This window comes from Eriocheir sinensis, chromosome 37 (genome assembly GCF_024679095.1).
Source record: "Eriocheir sinensis breed Jianghai 21 chromosome 37, ASM2467909v1, whole genome shotgun sequence".
NCBI classification, from domain to species: domain Eukaryota; kingdom Metazoa; phylum Arthropoda; class Malacostraca; order Decapoda; family Varunidae; genus Eriocheir; species Eriocheir sinensis.
In genome coordinates this window covers 5737677-5762647 of record NC_066545.1, presented here as the reverse complement: position 1 = coordinate 5762647, position 24971 = coordinate 5737677, and the positions used below count along the sequence as shown (strand labels likewise).

The window sequence follows — 24971 nt, the reverse complement described above, 5'->3', positions numbered from 1 at the left end:
TTCTCATCTTCCCTGTTCTCCTCCTCCTTGCAACTTTTCTCCTTTTCCCCATCCACCACTACCACACACAACAATAACCTTCACTACCACCACCTCCTCGTCCTCCTCCTCGCCACAACCCTCCAGTCCCTCCTCCCCTTCTCCTCCTCCTGCGCCTGCTACAAGTTTAACAGCTGCTACACACATAACTCTCCGTCTGCCCCCCGCTTTGCTTGCTCGCAGACGCTTCTGAAGGCAATTTCCCCCCCGTCATATACAATAGTGCTTACGTGGCCAGCCAGGTGTATTTCCCAGGGCACCGGAGGAACGGGGACACTCCAGCAGCCACGGGGGGAAGGGACTCACTCTGTCTCTTGCTCTCTCTCTTGCTCTTTCTCTCTCTCCCTATCTCTCGCTCTCCTGCACTTTCCCTCACCTCATGTACTCAGTTTAGTTTTGGGGGTTTCTTTCGTTTTTCTTTATTTTGTGATTGTGTGTGGTTTTTGGGAGTGTGTGTGTGTGTGTGTGTGTGTGTGTGTGTGTGTGTGTGTGTGTGTGTGTGTGTGTGTGTGTGTGTGTGTGTGTGTTTGTGTGTGTGTGTGTGTGTGTGTTGCGTCTTTATCTGTATTCATTTGTTTTTGTTGTGTAACTCTCTCTCTCTTCCTTCCTGACGAATGACTAAAATTGTGTTTGAGAAAAAAGTTTCCAGCAATAAAATATATTCACGAGGAGCAGCACACAATCAACTCTCCCTTCGAGCGACTCTCTCTCTCCTCGCACTCAAGGTTGTCGCGAGTGTCGATCAAGTGATTGCGCCAGAAAACTATCCTTGCGCCATTCTACTCCTTCATGATCCCCTGCAACAAAAAGAGAGAAGGAAAACAATGTGAAACGACGAAGCAAAAAGATGTGAAATGTGAAACAGCAGGGGAGTCAGTTCAAGGGCATAAAAAAAAGGCTCCAGATGTAAGAGAATAATTTAAAACTGAGAATCAATTACGTGAAAAAAATAGGAAAAATAGTAGAATACATAGACTGAATAAAAGAAAAAGAGTAAATTAAAAAGAAAACAAGACATGAAGTTACGTAGAGTTATAAGAAAACTGCATCGAAATATCTAACAATGTAGGGAAGTGCAGTATTCTGAGTGTAGGTAGGAACAACCCCTCACATAACTATTGCTTAAATGACACTCTCATAAGTAGGTCTGGGTGCGAGAGGGATTTAGGGGTCTTAGTGAGCTCTGATCTCCGTCCAAGGGCACAATGCATTCAAGCTAGAAATCGAGCTAATAGGGTACTGGGATTTATTTCAAGGAGCGTAAGCAACAGAAGCGCCGAAGTCTTCCTCAAACTATATTTAGCATTAGTTAGACCTCATCTTGACTATGCGGTTCAGTTCTGGTCACCCTACTATAGAATGGATATCAAAATGTTAGAATCGGTGCAGAGGAGGATGACTAAGATGATTCAGGGGTTGAGAAACTTGCCATACGAGGAAAGACTCAAACAGTTAAACTTGCATTCTCTAGAAAGGCGAAGGGTGCGTGGAGACATGATCGAGGTTTATAAATGGATGAAGGGCTTTAATAAGGGAGACATTCATAAGGTTTTGTTGGTAAGAGAACCGGGTAGGACACGAAGTAACGGGTTTAAACTGGATAAATTCAGATTCAACAGGGACATAGGCAAAAATTGGTTTACTAACAGGGTGGTGGATGAGTGGAATAGGCTTAGCAGTCATGTGGTGAGTGCCAATACAATTATTGTCACATTCAAAAATAGACTAGATAAATTCATGGACAGCGATATTAGGTGGGGTTAGATACACGGGAGCTTAGGGTCAAAGGAGCTGCCTCGTACAGGCCTACCGGCCTCTTGCAGACTCCTGCGTTCTTATGTTCTTCTTATGTTCTAAGTATCGTTTAAAAAAAAAAATAACGCAACATAAACTTTTAAAGAAATGACCATAGTGTCCTAAGTGGAAGAGTTGACGACTATTGAGCAGGTAATGGTGGTGGTGATGACGGTAATGTTAGTAGTGGTGGTGGTGGTGGTGATAGTGATGTTAGCAGTAGTGGTGGTGGTGGTGGTGATGTGACGAGTTAACCGAGTCACCTGATGTGGGCCACCTAATTTTGTCGTGGTGATGGTAATGGTGGTGGTGATGATGATGATGATGATGATGATGGTGGTGGTGGTGATGATGATGATAGTGGTGGTGATGGCAGCTATGGCAGTGATGGTGATGCCGCCGGTTATGATGGTAGCAGACGTGGTAGTGGTGGTAATTTTGATGATGGTGAAGATGGTAGTGATGGTGGTGCCTATGGTTGTGGTAGGCGCGGTAATAGGAATCCAGAGGGCCGTCTGAACGTTCCTTCTTCCACCTTTTTCCCACAGGCGCCCCGTAATTGGCCTTAAATCCCGGCGGGGCGGCAGGTAATATTCACTCACCGGTAAATTCCATCTGTCCGCCACACCGCCGCCCACCACGTGCCTCGGAGTGCCGCGGGGCCTAATACTCAACCTTTGACCCCCCGCCCCCCTTCTCTCTCTCTCTCTCTCTCTCTCTCTCTCTCTCTCTCTCTCTCTCTCTCTCTCTCTCTCTCTCTCTCATTTGTAGAACTTTTTTTTTCTTACCAATCACTCGTCTTCGTTTATGCTCTCTTATCTATTTATCTATCTGTCTATCTATCTATCTATCTATCTATCTATCCATCTATCTATCTATCTATCCATCTATCTATCTATCTAACTATCTGTCTGTCTATATCAATTTATTTTGGTTCTCATTTTATCATACTGTTCTCTCAGATCTCTATTTCATCTGATTCCACAGGTTTTTTACGCTCCCCTTTTATCATTCTCTCTCTCTCTCTCTCTCTCTCTCTCTCTCTCTCTCTCTCTCTCTCTCTCGTTCGCTCGCTCCCACTCTGATTGGCTTCCTCTTTTAAAGTATTGGCATTTCGGTTCCTGTGTATCAGAGTCCTCGCAAAATTTGACATTCCATAAATCCTCGTCTCCCCACGGTAAAAATAAATTGCTTTTCGTCGACGCTCATAATTTTATTTCCGCAAAAGAGAGAGAAAGAGAGAGAAAACTATCAGTAATACGAGAGAAAAGCCGACATGGTTAATGGGGAGGTCTCGCGCCCCCGTTTAATTATTTCGCTGACCTTGCTTAGCGTTTTTCTTTTCTTTGACGGACGGACGGACGGACTAACGGACGTACGCTCACCTCTCGTTCGTGTCGTTCCGGTGTGAGTGTAATGTCGGGAGAACGAACAGAGCGACAGATGAGTCACGTGCGTCACTGATTATTTACTTTCTCTTTCTTTCACATTTTTCCTAACTCAGTCACTCATTAATTTACATCCTCTTGCCTTGAATCACTCACTCACCTTTTCACTTCCTCCCTCAGTTAATCACTCTCTTATCCACTCCCTCCCTCAATCATTCAGTCCCTCAATCCCTCAATCAATCACCTACTCACTCACTCCCTTAATTAATCAGCCGCTCACTTATTTACGAACTCCCTGAAACAATCGCTTACTTTTCACTCCGTCACTCCGTTAATCAATCACTCACTCAAATATTTACTCCCTCTCAGTCAATCGCTCACCTACTCACTCACTCACTCACTCATCTTACCCACCTACTCGAGGCTATGCACATTAAGTCAGTCTGCCATTCAACAGTATCTAAAGAAGAAAATTCACCATTCGACCCGAAAAGAAATTAAATTCAATCCGGCAGGAGAAAGATTCTTAAACTCATCAGGCGGAAAACAAGAAAAAATCACCAATACAGCAGAAAAAAAAACTCGCCAAACTTGTCCAATCTAATAAATAAATAAAGGTAAGACAATAAAAAACGGAAGATGCAGAAAAATCCTCAGCGAACTACCAGCAAAAAAATACAAATAAATGATCAGTATGTCCAGTATCCATAAGAAAAATTACAACAAAAGAAAAGAAAAGGTTAATCAGCCCGAGAAAAGGAAAATACTAGTCTGCAAAATAAAGAAAAGAACTCAATCAATAAATAACAGGAGTTACCGCACCAACCTGTCAGGAAAAAGAAAAAATACCAGTCCGTCCATTGCCCACCAAAAAATACCAGTCCGTCCATTACCCACCAAAATACCAGTCCGTCCATTACCCACCAAAATACCAGTCCGTCCATTACCCACCAAAATACCAGGCCGTCCATTGTCCACCAAAATACCAGTCCGTCCATTGTCCACCAAAATACCAGTCCGTCCATTGTCCACCAAAATACCAGTCCGTCCAGTGCCCACCAAAATACCAGTCCGTCCATTGTCCACCAAAATACCAGTCCGTCCATTGTCCACCAAAAAATACCAGTCCGTCCAGTGCCCACCAAAATACCAGTCCGTCCATTGTCCACCAAAATACCAGTCCGTCCATTGTCCACCAAAATACCAGTCCGTCCATTGTCCACCAAAATACCAGTCCGTCCATTGTCCACCAAAATACCAGTCCGTTCATTGCCCACCAAAATACCAGTCCGTCCATTGTCCACCAAAATACCAGTCCATTCAGTGCCCACCAAAATACCAGTCCGTTCATTGCCCACCAAAATACCAGTCCGTTCATTGCCCACCAAAATACCAGTCCGTCCATTGTCCACCAAAATACCAGTCCGTTCATTGCCCACCAAAATACCAGTCCGTCCATTGTCCACCAAAATACCAGTCCGTCCATTGTCCACCAAAATACCAGTCCGTCCATTGTCCACCAAAATACCAGTCCATCCAGTGCCCACCAAAATACCAGTCCGTCCATTGTCCACCAAAATACCAGTCCGTCCATTGTCCACCAAAATACCAGTCCATCCAGTGCCCACCAAAATACCAGTCCGTCCATTGTCCACCAAAATACCAGTCCGTCCATTGTCCACCAAAATACCAGTCCGTCCATTGTCCACCAAAATACCAGTCCGTTCATTGCCCACCAAAATACCAGTCCGTCCATTGTCCACAAAAATACCAGTCCGTCCAGTGCCCACCAAAATACCAGTCCGTCCATTGTCCACCAAAATACCAGTCCGTCCATTGTCCACCAAAATACCAGTCCGTCCATTGTCCACCAAAATACCACTCCGTTCATTGCCCACCAAAATACCAGTCCGTCCATTGTCCACCAAAATACCAGTCCGTCCATTGTCCACCAAAATACCAGTCCGTCCATTGTCCACCAAAATACCAGTCCGTTCATTGCCCACCAAAATACCAGTCCGTCCATTGTCCACCAAAATACCAGTCCGTCCAGTGCCCACCAAAATACCAGTCCGTCCAGTGCCCACCAAAATACCAGTCCGTCCATTGTCCACCAAAATACCAGTCCGTTCATTGCCCACCAAAATACCAGTCCGTCCATTGTCCACCAAAATACCAGTCCGTCCAGTGCCCACCAAAATACCAGTCCGTCCATTGTCCACCAAAATACCAGTCCGTCCATTGTCCACCAAAATACCAGTCCGTCCATTGTCCACCAAAATACCAGTCCGTCCACCAAAATACCAGTCCGTTCATTGCCCACCAAAAATACCAGTCCGTTCATTGCCCACCAAAAATACCAGTCCGTTCATTGCCCACCAAAAAATACCAGTCCGTTCATTGCCCACCAAAAATACCAGTCCGTTCATTGCCCACCAAAAAATACCAGTCCGTTCATTGCTCACCAAAAATACCAGTCCGTTCATTGCCCACCAAAAATACCAGTCCGTTCATTGCCCACCAAAAATACCAGTCCATCCATTGCCCACCAAAAAATACCAGCCCGTTCAATGCCCACCAAAAAATACCAGCCCGTCCATTGCCCACCAAAAAATACCAGTCCATCCATTGCCCACCAAAAAATACCAGCCCGTCCATTGCCCACCAAAAATACCAGTCTGTTCATTGCCCACCGAAAAAAAAAAGGTAAAGCGGAAAATTACGTCCACAAAAAAATTCCTCCCCAGTCTGTCCGAAGAAGAAAAAAAAGCGCCAGCAATTTAAGGCGCGACACAGGAGTTAGGAACAAACTTAAAAATCGTCTCATTCTCCAGAATCGGAATATTTATCACTTTAACTTCCTCCTCCTCTTTCTCTTCTTCCTCCCTCCCTGCGCCTTCCTCCTCCTCTTCCTCCTCTTCCTCCCTCCCTACGCCTTCCTCCTCCTCCTCCTCCTCCTCCCAATCTTCTGCGTCTCATCAACGATTTCATTTTCCTTCCTCCTCCTTGATCTTTTTTCTTTATCTTCTTTGACCATAATAATTTTCCTCCTCCTCCTCCTCCTCCTCCTCCTCCTCCTCCTCCTCCTCCTCCTGCGCCTTCTACGACTTTTCTTCCTCTTAATTTTATTTGTTCTTTTTTCCTTCTTCTATTTCTTTTGCTCCTTCTCCGTCATGTCCTTCGCCTACGATTCGTCTTCATCTCAGTTTAACTTCTTCTTTTTCTTCTTCTTCTTCTATTGCTTCTATTTCTTCTATAATTTTATTTTATTCTTTTTCTACCTCCTCCTCCTCCTCCTCCTCCTCCTCCTCCTCCTTCTCACCTCACTTTCCGCGGTGTTCAGGCGGCGTGCGTGGGCTGAGGTTAATTGTAGGTGTGTTGGTGGTAATTGTGAGTCGAGGCTTTGTCTTACCTGAAGTCACAGGCGTTGTTGGTGTTCTTGTTCCTGTTTTTTGTTGTTGATAATCGTTGCTGTTGTTGTTGACAGGGGTGGTGGAAGTGGTGGTGGTGATGGTGGAGGTGGTGAAAGAAATCATAATAGCGTAATGTGAAAAGGTAATGGTGTTGGTGATGGTGGTGGTGGTGGTGAAAGTTGATAATAGAGATGTTGGTGATGTTTATAGTGTTGTTGTTGTGGGTGGTAGTGGTGGTGGTGATGATGGTGATGAAAATGTGATGACAGAGATGCTGGTGGTGGTTTTAGTGTTGTTGTTTTTGCTGGTGGTGATGAAATGTGATGATATAGATGTTGATGGTGTTTATTGTGTTGCTGCAGTTAGTGGTGGTGGAGGAGATGAAAATGTGGTGAGAGATGTTGGTGATGGTTGTGGTAGTGTTGTTGTTAGTGTTGTTGTTAGAGGTGGTCTATTCTTTGTCTCACTGCCCTGTAACAATTATTCAGGTCCTATACCCACATGAGACAAACAAACCATGAAAAATAAAACAAGAAGACGATCCTATTCAACCCGATATTGTATGCTCCCCTTTTACCAGCCCAGAGGAAGGAGCGGAGAAGAACGGGCCAAGAGGAAGACAACGGGAGGGAGCGGAAGACAGCCGATGGGAGGGAAGAGGAAGTCAGCGGGCGGGAGGGAAGAGGAAGACAGCCGGTGGGAGGGAAGAGGAAGTCAGCGGGCGGGAGGGAAGAGGAAGACAGCGAGCGGGAGGGAAGAGGAGGACAGCGGGCGGGAAGGAAGCGGAAGACAGCAGGCGGGAGGGAAGAGGAAGACAGCCGGTGGGAGGGAAGAGGAAGTCAGCGAGCGGGAGGGAATGGGATGACAGCGGGCGGGAGGGAATGGGAGGACAGCGGGCGGGAGGGAAGAGGAAGACAGCGGGCGGGAGGGAAGAGGAAGACAGCGGGCGGGAGGGAAGAGGAAGACAGCGAGCGGGAGGGAAGAGGAGGACAGCGGGCGGGAGGGAAGAGGAAGACAGCGGGCGGGAGGGAAGAGGAAGACAGCGGGCGGGAGGGAAGAGGAAGACAGCGGGCGGGAGGGAAGAGGAGGACAGCAGGCGGGAGGGAAGAGGAAGACAGCGGGAGGGAGGGAAGAGGAAGACAGCGGGAGGGAGGGAAGAGGAAGACAGCGGGAGGGAAGGGGAAGACAGCGGGCGGGAGGGAAGAGGAGGACAGCGGGAGGGAGGGAAGAGGAAGACAGCGAGCTGGAAGAGGGAGACAGCGGGCGAGAGGGAAGAGGAAGACAGCGGCGGGAGGGTAGGAAGGAGTCTTGCGGTCCGGCCCTTCACTTTACAAGCCACACAGCAACAGGGCGAGACAGATAACGCCAGCGGACGACCACGAGCGCCGGGCAGGACACGACCACTTCTCCTCCCCCGGGCCGCCGATCCTTACTCCACTTCTGTTCGGCCATCACTTTTACCTCTTCCCTCTATCTCTTCTTCTTCTTCCTACTCCCTTTTCTTTGGTCTTGTTCTTGTCCCTGTTCTTCTTCGTCTTCTCTTTTTCTTCTTCTCCCCCTCCTCTTCCTCCATGTTCTTAGGTAAGCGCCCTCCCATCCCATCTACCATTACATAACTCTTAACTCTTATATTTTCCTTGTCTCCTCCTCCTCCTCTTTCATTCTTCTTCTATTCTATCCTCCTCCAACCATTTTCTATGCTCTTCTTTGCTCTTCTCTTAGTGCCCTTCCCCATGCCTCCCCTTCGTGCCCTTCCCGCTGTCCCATACTCTCCCTCTCACCCTTTTTTCTCCCCTTGGTCCCTTCTTTTTTTCCCCTTTTTCTTTCCCTTCCTTAATTTTAACCCACTCTCCTTCTGTCTTTTTTTTCTCACTCTATCCCTTTGTCCCCTTTTTTCCTCCTTTGTTTAAGAATCCTCACCACCCTTATGTAACACAGTCCTCCTCCTCCTCCTCCTCCTCCTCCTCCTCCTCCTCCTCCTCCCTTGATATTAGCAGGTCAAGCGACGCATAAATCCACAAGAGGAAAACGAAGAAATGACCCACTTTGAGGAGAAAAAGAGGAGGAGGAGGAGGAGGGAGAGGAGGAGAAAGAGGAGAGAGGGGTAAAATTAAACGAGAGAGAGAGAGAGAGAGAGAGAGAGAGAGAGAGAGAGAGAGAGAGAGAGAGAGAGAGAGAGAGAGAGAGAGAGAGAGAGAGAGAAGAGGGTTGTAAAAGAGATACGGCAACGGGAGAGAGAGATAAAAGGAAACAACAGAAAAGAAAGTGTGAAAAAAAAGCTGAGGAAGCGAAGAAGGAAACAATAAAGAATAAAGAACAGAGGAAGAAGAGAAAAAAATGTGAAGAAATGACGTGCAGGAAAAGGAGAAGGAGGAAGGTTTTAAGAGCGAAAAGAAGAGAGATAAAGACACGGAGAGAGAAAGGTAGGAGGGAAAACACACACAAAAAAAATACGAAGGAAACAGGAGAGCATTAAGGAGAGAAAAAAGGGGGATAAAATATAAGAAAAGACTTGAGGATAGGAGAGGAATGGGAAAGTAAAGACAGTGAAATGCAACACGGTAGAGAATGGGAGAGAGAGAGAGAGAGAGAGAGAGAGAGAGAGAGAGAGAGAGAGAGAGAGAGAGAGAGAGAGAGAGAGAGAGAGAGAGAGAGAGAGAGAGAGAGAGAGAGAGAGAGAATCAGGAATAGAATTTGTATCGTAACCTTAAATACCAATGAAAACTTATATATATTGTCCACTAATCTTTAGCACGTGCACTTATGTCTCGCAGTAAAAAAAAAAAAAAAAAAAAAAAAAAAAAAAAAAAAAAAAAATCTGAAGTGGTGGCAAAGATAATTAACCTGATACGCAGCAAGGTGGAGATCAATTTTGTTCCTGTCAAAAAAAAAAATAACACTTTCCATAACGTTTTTTAGGGAATGACCTCAAACTGAAGTCCTCGGTTGAAAAAAAGCAAGTCCTCGAAGTTAAGACGGAACGAGATTAAGGGGAGGGAAAGGAGAAGGGAGAGGAGGAAAAGGGAAGAGGAAGATGTAGCTGAGAGAAGAACTGGGAGATGAGTAAAGTTTGGGGAAATGAGAAAGGGAAGATGGAGGAAAGAGTAGGAAGGAGTAAAAATAGGAGATGGGGGAGAACTAAGAGGACGAGGTAGACGAGGACAAGGACGAAAACGATGACAAGAAAAAGGAAGAGGAAATATAAGAGAAGTAGCAGGAGAGATACAGAGAAGATGAATTTAGAAGATCCAGACAACTGACAAAAACAAAGAAATAAGTGAAAAGCAAGATTAAAACCGAACAATCATCAGAAAAGGAGGAGGAGGAGGAGAAGGAAAAAAAAGAGGAGGAGGAAGAAGAAGAGGAGGAGTAGCAGGAGGAGAGATAGAGAGAAGATGAATTTAGAGGATCCAGAAGACAGACAAAAAACAGAGAAATAAGTAAAGCAAGATTAAAACCGGAGAACACTCATCGGAAAAGGAGAAGGAGGAGGAGGAAGAAGAAGAAGAAAGGAAGATGATGAAGAAGAAGAGGAGGAGGAGGAGGAGGAGGAGCATGCTAATTCCAGTCGACGTGAGAGCGGCTGACATTTTCTTTCTCGACGAGCGAACTTAAATTCAGGTATGCCGCCCAATTACGAGGTGAGGCAAGGTGTGTGTGTGTGTGTGTGTGTGTGTGTGTGTGTGTGTGTGTGTGTGTGTGTGTGTGTGTGTGTGTGTGTGTGTTTCAAAAGCTATTTCCCTATGTGAGTTTCTTTCCATAGTCCCTTTGTGCATCTCTCTCTCTCTCTCTCTCTCTCTCTCTCTCTCTCTCATTTCTGTTCCTCTTCCTCCTTTATCATTCCGCTTTGCTTGTTTTCGTTTTCCTCTTGATCTGCATTACGTTGTTCCTCTTCACGTGTTAAATCTCTTCGAATTCCTCTTATTCATCTTCTTTCTCATGTTCCTTCTCCTAATCTTCTCCCCCCTCCTCGTCCTTCTCCTCTTCCTCTTCCTCCTTCTCCCTGTAATATTTATCCAACTATATCTCCAATGTCTTTCTTTCGGTTTAGTATTCAAGTTTTCCGATATTGTTGCTGATTTTGCTTCCATTATTTTTCCTTGTTACACTAATAATCATTTCTTTCATTCACTCTTGTTTGATCTGCTTCTAGCCTCCCTTCCTTCTTTAAACATAGTTCTTTTTATTTTCCTTAGTTTTTTTTTATTTTAAACAGCAAAGGAGACAGTTCAAGGGCTAAAAAAAAAAACGTAAAAAAACCCCGCTACTTATTGCCCCTAAAAAGATTGTTATTTCTTCTGTTTCATAGCTTGTTTTCGTTGTTTCAGAGTCTTTTCTTCTTTCTGATTCACCTCTTGCTATGTTACTCTTTCGTTTCATCCTTTTTCAGCTGCTCTCAGGATTTTAGATTAACTTACTTTGATTATATTCTTCCTTTTTTTCTCCAATCCTGCAATTTGACACTGTTCTTAATCCTTCTTTACCTTATTTTTTTGCTGCTTCTTCCTCTATGTTCTTAACTCCTGCTATGCCGTTCTTTTCTTCTTCCTCCTTTTTCGTCCTCCATGTTCTTAAATCCTGATATTCCATCCCTTTTCTCCCTCCCTTTTCTGTTTCTTCCTTCAAATTCTTATCTCCTGCTAGTCCTTCTTCCTCCTCCTCATGTTCCCTCCTCCATCACCTTAACTCCTGATATTTCTAATTTTTCGTCCTCCGATTTCATTACGTCTGCATGCGCTGTACTTCTGTTATTCCTTCATCATCATCTGCTGCTATTTCTCCTGCTTTCACCGCGTCCTGCCTGACCCTGAACATTGCCCTCGTCCACTCCCCTACTACCCCCTCCACCTCCTCCTCCTCCTAGAATCCCCCCTCCCCCCCTCTCCCCCGTCTGGTTACTCTCGCTTCACGCTTCGCATCCCTCGCCTCACTCTGTCCATCTCGCTATTTTGCTGCCATCCGCCAGCATCCCGACTCACCATTTGCTCCCTCCTCCTCCTCCTCCTCCTTTTGCTCCTCCTGGAATACCCCCTACACGGATTCACCTTTCTTTTTTTCATCAAGCTCCAGCGCACTATCATTTACTGTACTACTTTCCGTCAGTGTTTGTCTGTCGTCGTATGTACTCGCTAAGGCAAAATTTCGTCGCGTTAGGCCCTGGTTCAGATCACGATTCTTCGCCTATGTTAAAAAGTAGAAGTTTTGGTTAGGGAAGGGGAGCAGGAGGGAGGATGGAAAGGGATGGGGAGGAGGAGGGGGAGGGGGGAGGGATGTGGAGAGAGACAGGAGGAGGAGGGATGGGGAGAGAGACAGGAGGGGGAGGCGTCAAAACATGGTGAAGGGACAGGTTTTCTATGTAGGGGAGGAGGTGCAGATCGTCGGGGAGGAAGTGGGGAAAAAGGGGAGTGGTTGTGCAGAGTGGGGAGGCTGCATGGGGGAAAGGAATGAAGGGTAGACACGTGGGAGTGGGAAAGGGGAGAGAGGGAGAGAGAAAGAAAAGGGAAGAAATGAGATGATGGGCGCAAAACTGAAAACAGAAAGGATATGGGGGAAGAGCAGAGTAAGCAAAGGGAAAAGGTGGAAAATGGGGAAAAGAGAGGGGGAGATGAAGAGTGGAGTGGAGTGGAGAGGGGGAGATTGTAGGAGGCGGGAATGGAAAGGTTATAAGGAATAGCAGCGGAAGCAAATAGGAGAGAGAGGGAAGGAGAAGGGGGTAGAGAAAGGGGAAAGGAGGGAGAGGGGCGCAGCAGGTGGGTTTAGAAAGCTGAAAAGGGAACAGCAGAAGGAGCAAGGAAGGGGGACGAAGAGTGAGGAAAGAGGGAGGGAGTAAGGAGTGGAATGATGGGAAAGGGGGAGGAGGGTACAGCAGATGGGAATAGCAGAGGAGGGGAGGGAGGGAGGATAAGAGGGAAGGGGGAGAGGAGTTGGAAGATGAAATAGGGGGAGGAGGGTATAGCAGTTGGGAATAGCAGAGGAAGTGAGGGGGAGGGAGGGAGAGAAGAGAAGCGGGCATAAAAATGGGAAGAGATGGGGAGGGAATGGAAAGCTGAAGGGAAATAGCAGAGGAGCAAGGGGAGAGGGGAGGAAAAAGGGGGCAGGGAAGGCAAGAGGGAAAGGAAAGGGGGAAGGAGTGAGTCAAGGAAGGCAGGAGGGAACGGGGTGGGGAAGGAGGGAGGAATAGGGGCAGGGAAGGCAAGAGGGAAAGGAAGGGGGGAAGGAGTGAGCCAGGGAAGGCAGGAGGGAAAGGGGTGGGGAAGGAGGGAGGAGGGGGTAGGTCAGGCCGCGTCCAGTCCAGCAATTTGGGCGTCTTTTAGCGCTACAATGAACCAGTCGAGTCGCGGGGCCTCCCACGCGAGGCCGTCCCCAAACCGCGTCCAGGACCTCCCTTCAAAAATGTCGAGCGAATAATTTGTCCAGACCGGAAACGTCGGATTCCTTCAAGATTTTATTTCCTATTTCTACCGATTTTTTTTTACTTTTTTTTTTTTCGTCGCATAAGAGGGACGGCGAGGGACTGCTGGTGTGATGCATCAGTACACACGGTAATGGACTGCCCAGGCCCACCACCACCACCACCATCACCGTCACCGTCAACACCACTGTTCCGACAATCACTACCACCAACACCATCATCCTCGCCTTCACCATCATCACCACCACCATCACCATTACAACCCCAACCGAATCTTAAAGCTTCCATCCACAGCCTACCACTGCTACCACCACCACCACTACCACTGCTACTACCACAACTATCGCTACCACTACCACCAACAAAACACGAAAAAAAAATCCCTACAGAAAAAAAATGCCTTGATACAACTTTTTTTTCTTTCTCTTTCGCGGTAAAAAAAAGGCAAAGCACCAATCCCCTCGCACCAGGCACACTCTGAAACACACACACACACACACACACACACACACACACACACACACACACACATTCTGAAAGTCACCTCACCTTACGTCAGTCAAACTATTTCATCATAATCCTAACAACAACAACAACAACAACAACAACAACAACAACAAAAGCACCACCACGCCACAATCACCATCACTACCATCACCAGCAACAACAAGAGCAACAACAACAACTCAAAACCAACAACCTGGAGTAAAACTAGGGAGGGAAACAAAAAAACAAAAAAAAGTTCACAGCTTCACACAGATTCATCGGCGAGATTCGTTCGGAGAGTCAGAAAGGAAGACCAGATTACACGCACGCACGCACGAACACCCACCTTCCTTCCCTCCTCCTTTCCTTCTTTCCTCCCTTCCTTCATTTCTTTCTACTTACGTACCTACAAACCTTTTCTTTTTTTCTACGTTCCTTCCTTCCCTCCCTCTCTCCTCCTTTCCCGTCTTTCCTTCTTTCCTCCCTTCCCTTGTTTCTTTCTTCTTCCGTATCTACAAACCTTTTCTTTTTTACTTTTTCTTCGTTCCATCCTTCCCTACCTCCTTCCTCCATTCCATTCTTTCCTTCTTTCCTCCCTTCCTTCATTTATTTCTATTTACGTATCTACAAACCTTTTTCTTTTTTTCTTCGTTCCTTCCTTCCCTACCTCCTTCCTCCATTCATTCCTTAATCCCTTCTACAAACCAACCCATAGTTTTTATATCTTCATTTTTCTTCCTTAATGCCTTTTCATCCTACCTACTTACCTAACAACCTGCCTAATTTTTTTTTTTTTTTGCTTTCTCCTTTTCTTCATTCCTTCTGTCTTACCTACCCCTAACTACATTTTTATTCTATTTTCTTTCTCTTTATTCATTCCTAATTTCTCTCCGTGTTTCCCTCTATGTCGCCTCCACCCCCTCCCCCAAATAACCCATAATAAACAGCATCACCAACACAAAAATTAACATGACCAGCAGGACACTATAATCGACAACAGTAACACCACCACCACCACCAACAACAACATCGTCAACACAAACACAAAACAAACAACAAAAATAGTAAACATCACCATCACCATAGAAACACCAACCAAGACGTCATCGCCAAAGTCACCACCACCACCACCACCTGCCTGCCTGCCTACCTGTCACCCCAAAATCCTGCTCACACGGCTTATCTCCGCGAATATTTTGTCTCGCGAGGATTTTCAAAGAGACGGAGCGGAGGGAAAAATTGGTCGTCGGCCTAGAAAAGATAAAGCTACGTGTGTGTGTGTGTGTGTGTGTGTGTGTGTGTGTGTGTGTGTGTGTGTGTGTGTGTGTGTGTGTGTGTGTGTGTTTACGTAGCTGTCTGGGGTAGTAAAAAGTGCTGTCTGGTGTGTTTGTTAGTTGCATGCTTTTTATTGTACATACACAGTCTGGGTTTTTTTTTTTCGTTCTTGTTGTTGAGTGAAATTAAACGTGGGAGTGTGTTGGGGTGAGTGAGGTGTGTGTGTGTGTGTGTGTGTGTGTGTGTAGAGGGAGGGGGCATAGTGAAAGTAGGCGTCCAGCACTTTACTGTTATTGTTTTTTTTTTCTCTGTTCTCCTGTTAGTTTTCTGTTATTGTGAAGAAAACGATGGCTGTTCTTCGCTCTCTCATTCCTGTTGTTATTCTTCGCTGTTATTGTGTTTTTTTTTCAGAGCTTATTCTTCAGTTTTATTTACATTCTTTTTCTGTTTCTACACTTCAAATATTCTTTCATCATTTGCATCTCTCTCTCTCTCTCTCTCTCTCTCTCTCTCTCTCTCTCAAGGTCAGGCCAACTCAACATATAAATTTCCACGAAGACACTCGTCATGGGAGAAAAGGGAAAGACAAAAGGCAGCATGAAAATAATCAGGCTGGCGGAAAACGGAAAGAAAAGATGAAGGAAAACTATTGACAATTAGCCAGAGAATCAGACTTTATAGAGAAAAAAAGGAGGTAGGAGGGATAAAGTAATAAAACCTTAAGGAAAATGGGAATAAAGAGAGAGAGAGAGAGAGAGAGAGAGAGAGAGAGAGAGAGAGAGAGAGAGAGAGCACACAAACACACACAGGATCTATCCATCTCTCTATTTATAAACAGTGACGTACATCCACATACATACATACATACATACATGAATATAAACCTCCCTACGCACACACAAACACATACATTCATGGCCGGCAAAATAGCTGCGTGCTTGTGAACTCAGTTAATTACAGGTTAATTGCCCGCCAAAATCACAAAAATACACGCCAAACCGCACGTGTTACTTTTTACGTTGTTGAGAGGCACGAATGGAGGAGAGACGTATGGAGAGAGGGGGAATGCTCTCTCTCTCTCTCTCTTCACAATTTAGCTCTCTCTTGTTTCCTTTTATCTTTCCTTACCCTCTTCTTCTTCTTTACCACTCATCACTCTATCTCCTCTTTGTTCCTTCTTCACACCCTTTCGTTTTTACATCTTCCTCCTTTTCTAATCCTTCGCCTTCTCTCTCTTTCTCTCATTCTCACCCACAGTTCAGTTTTTGTTTTCTTTTCTTGTTTTACTCTCCATTTCGCTCTTCATCCCTCAATCTTTCGTCATTCATTCCTCGCCTTTCCCCTCTTTGTGCCTCTTCCTTTTTCATCTTTTTTTTTTATTCTCATCCTTCCTTCCTCCTACCTTTCCTTTCCTCCATCCATATTTTATTTCTACCCTTTTACCGTACCTCTCTCTCTCTCTCTCTCTCTCTCTCTCTCTCTCTCTAATTAGCCGTGAGGGAGACAGTATTACTATTCCTCCCTGCGTTTCGGGAATATAATTAGCGGGTACATGGGACTGATACATAATTTGGCGTCTCCGTGTACTCGTGGTGGTGATGATGATGGTGATGATGAGTGTGATGAAAGTGGTGTTAATGAGCAAGGAGCAATATCATCACCATCAGTAGTAGAAATTGTAGCAGTAGTAAACGAAGTCTGTAGCGGTAGCAGTAGTAGTAGAAGTAGTAGTAGTAACAAGCGAACCATTAAACAAGCAAAACCCCATAAACTCTCCCCCCATTGCATTTACCCCCCCTTTCCCGTCCCCATCAACGCCCCCCATCCCTCCCCCTCGCCCCCCTTTTCCCCGTTTACCTTATTAACTAATGAACGGCGAGAATACAGGTAATTAAAATGCGTTCGTCATGCCCCGCGGCGCTCAGGTGAGCCAAAACATTTCCGACATTTATGAGAATTTATATGGAACTGTACCGACCGACGGGGAGAGGAAGGAAGGGGAGGAGGAAAGGGAGGGGAGGATGAGGGGAGAGGAAGGAAGGGATGGAGGAAACGGAGGGGAGGATGTGGGGAGAGGAAGGAAGGGGAGGATGAGGGGAGAGGAAGGAAGGGGAGGATGAGGGGAGAGGAAGGAAGGGGAGCAGGAAACGGAGGGGAGGATGAGGGGAGAGGAAGGAAGGGGAGGATGAGGGGAGAGGAAGGAAGGGGAGGAGGAAACGGAGGGGAGGATGAGGGGAGAGGAAGGAAGGGGAGGATGAGGGGAGGGGAGGATGAGGGGAGAGGAAGGAAGGGGAGGATGAGGGGAAAGGAAGGAAGGGGAGGAGGAAAGGGAGGGGAGAATGAGGGGAGAGGAAAGAAGGAGAGGATGAGGGGAGAGGAAGAAAAGGGAGGATGAGGGGAGAGGAAGGAAGGGGAGGAGGAAAGGGAGGGGAGAATGAGGGGAGAGGAAAGAAGGGGAGGATGAGGGGAGAGGAAGGAAGGGGTGGAGGAAAGGGAGGGGAGGTTGAGAGGAGAGGAAGGAAGGGGTGGAGGAAAGGGATTGAAGGATGAGGGGGGAGGAATGAAAGGGAGGTAGAGTGGGGGAGTGGATAGCGAAGGAAAGGGAAGGGAGGAGGACTCTGGAAAGGGAGATGGGATAAAACAGGGAAGCTTAGGGTGGGGAAGAGAGGCTAAAAAAAGAAAGGAAGGAAGTGAAAATGGAAGAGACGAATTTAGAGAGAAAGTGAGAACAGAAGTGAAGGAAAGAATGAAAACGAAGGAAGAGGAGGTAGTTAATAAAAAGGGAAAACAATAAATATAAAAAATTAATGAAATCGAAGGGAAGGGAAGGAAAGAGAAGGAAGGGAGAGAGATGTGGGAGGAAGAAATAACAGAATAAAAGGAGTAAGAAAGGCAGAAGGAAAGGCAAAGAAGTTAAACTAAAAGAAAAGGATGATAAGGGAAGGAAAGGGCATGGAAAGTGAGAAAAGGAAATTGAAAGATAAGGGAAGGAAAGCAGCAAAAGGCGAGAGGAGGGAAAGAGAGAACAGGGAAAGGAAGAAACATCACTGAAGATTATTGAAGGGAAAATAATGGAAGGTGGGAAGTAAGGGAAGTGAAGGGAAGGGAGGAGAAGAGAAAGAAAGGGAAGAGAAAATAAAAATGAGTAAAAGAAGAGCAAATTAGCTTTATCTTCTGGCATAATATTTTCTAGAATATAAAAAGAATTATGGTCTCTCTCTCTCTCTCTCTTCTATATGTTTCTACCTACACACCACTTTTCGGTCATTCCTTTCCCTTTCTCCATATGTTTTTTTTTCTTGTTTTTTTTCCCGCCTATTCTCCTTTCATCACCTCCCCGTCCCCTCCATCAATCACTCTTCCTCCACCATCAACCGTATATTTTTGTTTCCCCTCCACTTTTTCCTCCATCTAAATAAATATTCCATTCAACCATTCTCTCTTTCCCTTTCAGTTGCGATATCATAGTGGGTCTCTCTGTCTGTCTGTCGGTCGGTCGGTCTCCCTCTCTCTCTCTCTCTCTCTAGGGCCAGGAAAAGCAGAAATTATAAGAAAAGGAGCAGAAAAGGAGAAAAAATATATGCATCTCCGAACCTCAAAAAATGAAATGGAGAAAAAATAAATAATGGAAGGAATAAGGGTGAAAATTATATAAATGAAAGAATGGCAGAGAAAAATATAAATGAAAGAAAGAGGAAGAAAAATATAAATGAAAGAATAACGAGGAAAGAATGAAAATGAAGGAATGGTGACTTAAAGAAGCACTGACAATAACGGAGAAGAATTAGAATGACAGTATGGCGAGGGGAAAAAACATGAATGAAATTAATGGCGGAAAAAAATGTGAAAGAATGACAAGAAAATAGAAATAAAAAAATGCGATAAAAATAAAAACAATAAAACAGCGAAGAAGAAATATAAAATGAAACAAAATGGCAAAGAAAAATATAAATGAAACAATGGCGAGAAAACTATAAATGAAAGAATGTCGAGGAAAAATATAAATGGAACAATTGCGAAGAGGAAAAATATAAATGAAAGAACAACAAGATAAAAAATATAAATGAAATTGCGAAGAAAAAGTATACATGAAAGAATGGAGAAGGAAAAGTATAAATGAAATAATGGCGAAGGAAAAATATAAACCTTAATTTGAATACCCATAAGTCTTCTTCACGCGTCCATAACCATCCGTCTTCCCTCCTCCTCCTCCTCCTCCTCCTCCTCCTCCTCTTCCTCCTCCTCAGCATCTGGCCCTCCCTCGAGATCAGTTATCAATGGGAAGATTTCATTTTAAAAAGTTTCGATGCGCGAGAAAAGAAGAAATACATTTTTAAATCTTCTCCCTTTCTCTTATTCTACTTCCTTTTTTTTTTAATTATTCCTCCCTTTTGAAGATCTTTATACACTTCATTTTGTCTATTTACAATCGCAGTATATTTCCTTTCCAGACACACACACACACACACACACACACACACACACACAGTCAGGTTTATCCATCAATTAATCATCTTATTTATTTCGTTCCGGCTAGGAGGAAGAGAAACGGGGAAAACGTAGGAGAAAGAGGAGGAGGAGGAGGGGGGAAGAAGGAGAAAGAGGAAGAGGAGGAGAAGAGTAATGGTTGGATATTGAAGGACAAGAAGACAGGGAAAGAGAGGGAAGGATGTAAAAAAAGAGAAGAAATACGAAGGACATACATCAACGGGAATAGGAGTAAAGGGAAGAAGAAGAAGAAGAAGAAGAAGAAGAAGAAGAAGAAGAAGAAGAAGAAGAAGAAGAAGAAGAAGAAGAAGAAGAAGAAGAAGAAGAAGAAGACACACAAAACCCATACAAACAGCGTCACCTTCTCTACAACAATTCAACAAACAAAATCACACGGCAAATACTCGTTCCTGGCAACAATTAACATCACAATGCTCTCTCTCTCTCTCTCTCTCTCTCTCTCAGTATCCTCACCCCCTCGCCCCCAAGTACTCTTAGGACTGGATTCCCTTGTGGCGGTAACTCTCAATCACAGCCTCTTTCCATCACGCTTTTTTCTCTATTCCGTATTTTTTTCAAGCATTCTCCCTCTCCCTCTCTCTCTCTCTCTCTCTCTCTCTCTCTCTCTAATCTTTTTATTTCATTTCCACTTCCTCTCCTTTTTTCAGCCTCGTCTCACACTTTCCGCCCCTCCCTCCACCCCCATTTCCTTCCCTCTTCTAGCTCTTCTTCCCCTCTCTTCTTCTTCCTCTTCTTCTTCCTCATCATCCCCGTCCTCTTCCTCCTCCTTCTCCTCCTCTTGGGGCAGTCCTTATATGAGACTGTCAGAATGAGTTACAAAGTTAGTGTAGCGTGTGTAGAGTGTGTGCGTGTGTGTGTGCGTGTGTGTGTGTGTGTGTGTGTGTGTGTCCTCAGTTACTAGCAGCCAGATGGTACCTCGAACACACAAACCCACACACATACGAACACACACATACAAACTAACTCTCTCTCTCTCGCACAATAATTTCATCAACCAACGGAGGGAGTCAACAATGTGCGTAATTGAAATGGCAATGAGAGTAAACAGACGCCTCATGAAAATTATTATTATGATGATGATAATGGTGGTGAAGGTGATGATGATGATGATGATGATGATGATGATGATGGTGGTGGTGATGGTGATGATGATAGAGATAATAGTGATTGTGATTCGGGATATGAGGGATAAAGATTGCAGTCGTGATAAGGAAGGGTGATAATGAGGGAGATAGTGAAGATGAAAAGAGTAATTACGAGTACAAAAAATAAGTAATGTTGCTAAGGATGAGAGTATAAAAAATGAAGGGGTGGTTTATCATTTGAAGCTTATTATTCCTATTATCATCACTATTTTTTCATTATCATCATCATTTTGTCCCCATCACCATCACCACCAAAATCAGAATCGTTTTCACCATCATTATCATCATCACCAAAATCAGAATCATCGTATAAAAAAATGAAGGGGTGGTTTATCATTTGAAGCTTATTATTCCTATTATCATCACTATTTTTTTCTTTATCATCATCATTTTGTCCCTAGCATCACCAAAATCAGGATCATTATCACCATCATTATCATCATCACCAAAATCAGGATCATTATCACCATCATTATCATCATCACCACAATCAGAATCATCATCACCATCATTATCATTAAGCCTGTTTCACTCATTTCATTACCATTAGTTCCAAAGGCAACACACACACGTCATTAACTCCCGTCACTCCGCCACACACACACACACACACACACACACACACACACACACACACTACGGGGAGGGAAGCCGAATACAGAGAGGGAGACGAGGAGAGGAGGGAGACGAGGGGGGTTCAGGGAGAGGAGAGAGGGGAGAAAGGGGGGGAAAGGAGTGGGGAGAGGGGGTGATGGGGGGTAGGCAAGCTCTAAAAAGTAATTAGTCTTCACAGAATTATTTTTTCACATAATTCGTCATGATTAACTGCCAGGTTTATTTAGCAGCACACAAAAAATTCTTTCCCCCATATATAATTTTCGGTGCGTGTGTTATGAACGGTAATTAGAGTCCATCACAACTAACTTATTTATATATTTACCGGCGGACGGGCTAAAGTTACCCTGGGAAAAACAAGAACAACAGTAACAGCAACACACATTAAGCATTTTTTTCCGCCACTCAATTTCGAACTACTCACTATTGTAGGCGCACACACACACACACACACACACACACACGCCATTACATACATACAAATAAGGGACGAGCACAGCGCTTCCGTTTTCTTTTTTTCAGCATTTTCTGAGAGACTTATTCATATTTAATTACCAGAGCGTTGTCCCCCGTAAAAGCCAGCGCCGAGAGAGAGAGAGAGAGAGAGAGAGAGAGAGAGAGAGAGAGAGAGAGAGAGAGAGAGAGAGAGAACCCCTCGGAGTCAAATTCCAGTTTATTGGTAATGAAGTGAGAGTTAAGACGAGAATATAGTGTTGCGAGGCCCGAGGATGAGGTGTGTGTGTGTGTGTGTGTGTGTGTGGAGCAAAAAAAGGGAACAGGCACACACACAAAAAAATAAAAATCCGGCGAGACAGAGGGACCAGGAAATAGCAGCGCCGAGAACATGAAGCAATAATAGAGCGTGGTTGGCTCCGGAAACCGGGAATGAGGGAAAGGAAGATCTTGTTGACCGAGGAAATGGAATGGCAAGGACAGGAAAAATAGAGCGCGGGAAAAGTAAAAGCAGAAATTGACAATATCTAAAAGAATCAGACTTCGGGAACATACAATAAACACCCGATGGCAAAATATAAACAAACATTCAGTTCTCCATCATTAAATACTGAGAAAGAGATTTTTCTGTAATGAAGAAATCTGAAAGCCATAAGGACAAAGTCGAAACGCCGTCTGAGAAAAGAACCATTGCTTGATCCCTTCATGTTTAATATCAGGGACAGATTAACAAGGGAATAACAGGCAAAATAAAGCAAGGAGAAAAAGAAGGCTCTCAGCAGAGGATAAACACGATAATAAAGGAAAAATCAAACCAAAAAGAAGAAAAAAAGAAATTTATAGATAACGAATACAAGGGGAGAATGCCAAAGAATTTCCCCGTGACGAAAGATAAGAAAAGAAAGAACAGAACACAAAAAGAAAAGAGAAATGGAAATAAAGATGGAAATGGGAAAAGAAGGAGAGGAAGGAGGGGATAACAGCAAGGTGATATAAACATTAAAAAACAAAGAGTAAAAGAATAAGAGGCAAAAGTAAAAATAGATAGGAAGAGAAAGAGGGAAATAAGGGAAAGAGAGGAGAGAGGAAGGTGTTGATAAAAGGAGGAGAGGAGAAAAAGTAAAAGATAAAGGAAAGACAATGGATAAAGAAGAGGAGAGAGAGAGAGAGAGAGAGAGAGAGAGAGAGAGAGAGAGAGAGAGAGAGAGAGAGAGAGAGAGAGAGAGAGAGAGAGAGAGAGAGAGAGAGAGAGAGAGAGAGAGAGAGAGAGAGAGAGAGAGAGAGAGAGAGAGAGAGAGAGAGAGAAAAGGGGGGGTGAGACAAAAGAGCAAGAGTAAAATATGGGAGGAAGAAAAGAAGGGAGGAAGGAGGGATGAGAATATGAAAAAATAAATAAAAAAGGAAGAGGAACAAAGAGGGTAAAGGCGAGGAACAAACAATGAAAGAGTGAGGGATAAAGAGCGAAATGGAGGGTGAAATAAGAAAGAATAAAGAAAAAAAACTACGGATAAGAATGAGAGCAAGAACGAGAATATGAAGGAGGAGAAGAGGAGGAAGAAAAAAAAATCGGAAGGGTGTGAAGAAGAAACAAAGTGGATACAGAGATAGAAACGAAGGGAAAGGAAAGCACAAGATGAAAAAATGTAAAGAAAGATAAGAGAACAGGAAAGGAACTGGAAGGGAAGAAAGTAGAAGAAGGAAAAGAAAAGGAAAAATGAAGGAAAGTGAAAGTAAGAAAAAGATGAAGAAGTGTTAGTAAGTTATTATAGAGAAAGGAATACAGAAATAAAGGATGAAATGTGAAGATAAAAGGGAGAGGAGAGAAAGGGAGGAGGGAGAGAAAGGGAAACGGGAATAAAAGAAGAAGAGTGAGAGACAAAAGTTAAACGTGAAGGCGAGAGAGAGAAAAAGGAATAAAGCAAGGAGGGAAGAAAAGAAAGAAGGAATAAAGGAGGGAGAGAATGCAAAGTGAAAACGGGGTGAAAAAGGCTGAATGAAGAAAGGAATGAGTAACAAAAAGGGAAGGAAGGAAACGAAGCAGTGAAGGAAGGAAAAAGGTGACCAAGAAATGAAAGAAAGAAGAGTGGAGGAATGAAGGAAGAAGGGACTGAAGAAGAGAAGGGAGGGAGAATACAGATGTTAAGAAAGGGAGAACAAAGAAAATAAAAGAGAAAGGGCAAACAAAGTACAAAAATGAAGGAAGAAAGAAGAAAGTGAGAGAAGCGAAGGAAAGGAGAAGAGAGTAAAGAAGTATAGAAGAAGAAGTGAAACAAAGGAGTGAAGGAAGGGAGAACGGATAAAAGGAATGAAGACAGGGCTAGAGGAAAACTGAAGGAAGGAAGGAAGAAAGAGCTGGAGATAAAGGGGAAGGGAGAAGGAGGGAGAAGGAACGGAGGAGGAGGGAGGGGGGAGGGATGTACCGCGCCCTGACCATCGTGTTATCAAGGATCATTCATAAGGGAAACTCCGGCCTGACGTGAACCTTATCGTCCCCCGCGGAGGGTAATGAAGGAGGGGGAGGAGAAGGGGAGTAGGAGTAGGAGGAGGAGGAGGAGGAAGAAAGAAGAATTACGTCAAGAAGGGGAGAGGGGAGAAAAGATCAAAGAGGGGGAGACGAAGGAGTAAGAGGAGAAGATGGAGAAAGAGGTCAAGTATAAGGAGAATAAGGAAGGGATAAAAGAGGATGATGCTGAGGGGAGGTACGAGAGTCTCAAGAAGGAGGAAAAGAAAAGGCAGGAGCAGAAAAAGAAATAATGAAGATGAAAATAGTGAGAGAGATATAAATAGCAGGAAAGAAATGGACCAGAAGGCGAAATGAATGACAAGGAGATGGTGATGATAGTGATGATGATGGTGGAGGAGCAGGAATAGGAGGAGGAGGAGGCGAAAAGGAGAAATAATAAAGATGAAAAAACAAATGAAGAACAAAAAAATCTAGTACAGGAAAGTGATGATGATGATGATGATGATGATGATGATGATGAGTAGTGATGACGGAGGAGGAAGAGGAGGAGGCGGCGAAATAGGAGAAATAATGACGACGAGAAAAGTGAAAATGATGTAAAAAGCAGAAAAGAAATGAAGAAAGAAAAAAAACAAGAAAAAGAAATGATGGTGATGGTGATGATGATGGTAATGATGGTGCAGGAGGAGGAGGAGGAGGAGGAGGAGGCAAAAAAGAAAAATAATGAAAATGGAAAGATACAATTAGCAAAACAAAAACGAAGAACAAAAAATAAATCAGGGGCAAGGAAATGATGATGCTGGTGATGATGATGGCTGTAGTGATGATGGTAGAGATAGTGGTAGTGGTGGTGGTGATGGTGGTGAGAGGGGAGAGAGAGGAGAGCCGGCCACCATTAAGGGAAGAGGCAACGGCAGCGGCGGCGGCGGCAGCGGTGAGGTCCCAGTGAGGCTGTAAGGGTAAGGGGAGATGAGGGAG

General features: G+C 44.5%; 1 long non-coding RNA gene across 1 annotated transcript in view; it reads right to left on the bottom strand.

Annotated features, from left to right (window-relative positions):
- Positions 1-692: 692 nt before the first annotated feature.
- The window catches only part of LOC127008127 (uncharacterized), a 107529-nt gene continuing 83250 nt past the window's right edge, over positions 693-24971 (bottom strand). Inside the window, exon 4 of the long non-coding RNA XR_007760819.1 lies at positions 693-836. This is a non-coding gene — a long non-coding RNA (uncharacterized LOC127008127). The remainder of the gene's footprint in view (positions 837-24971) is intronic.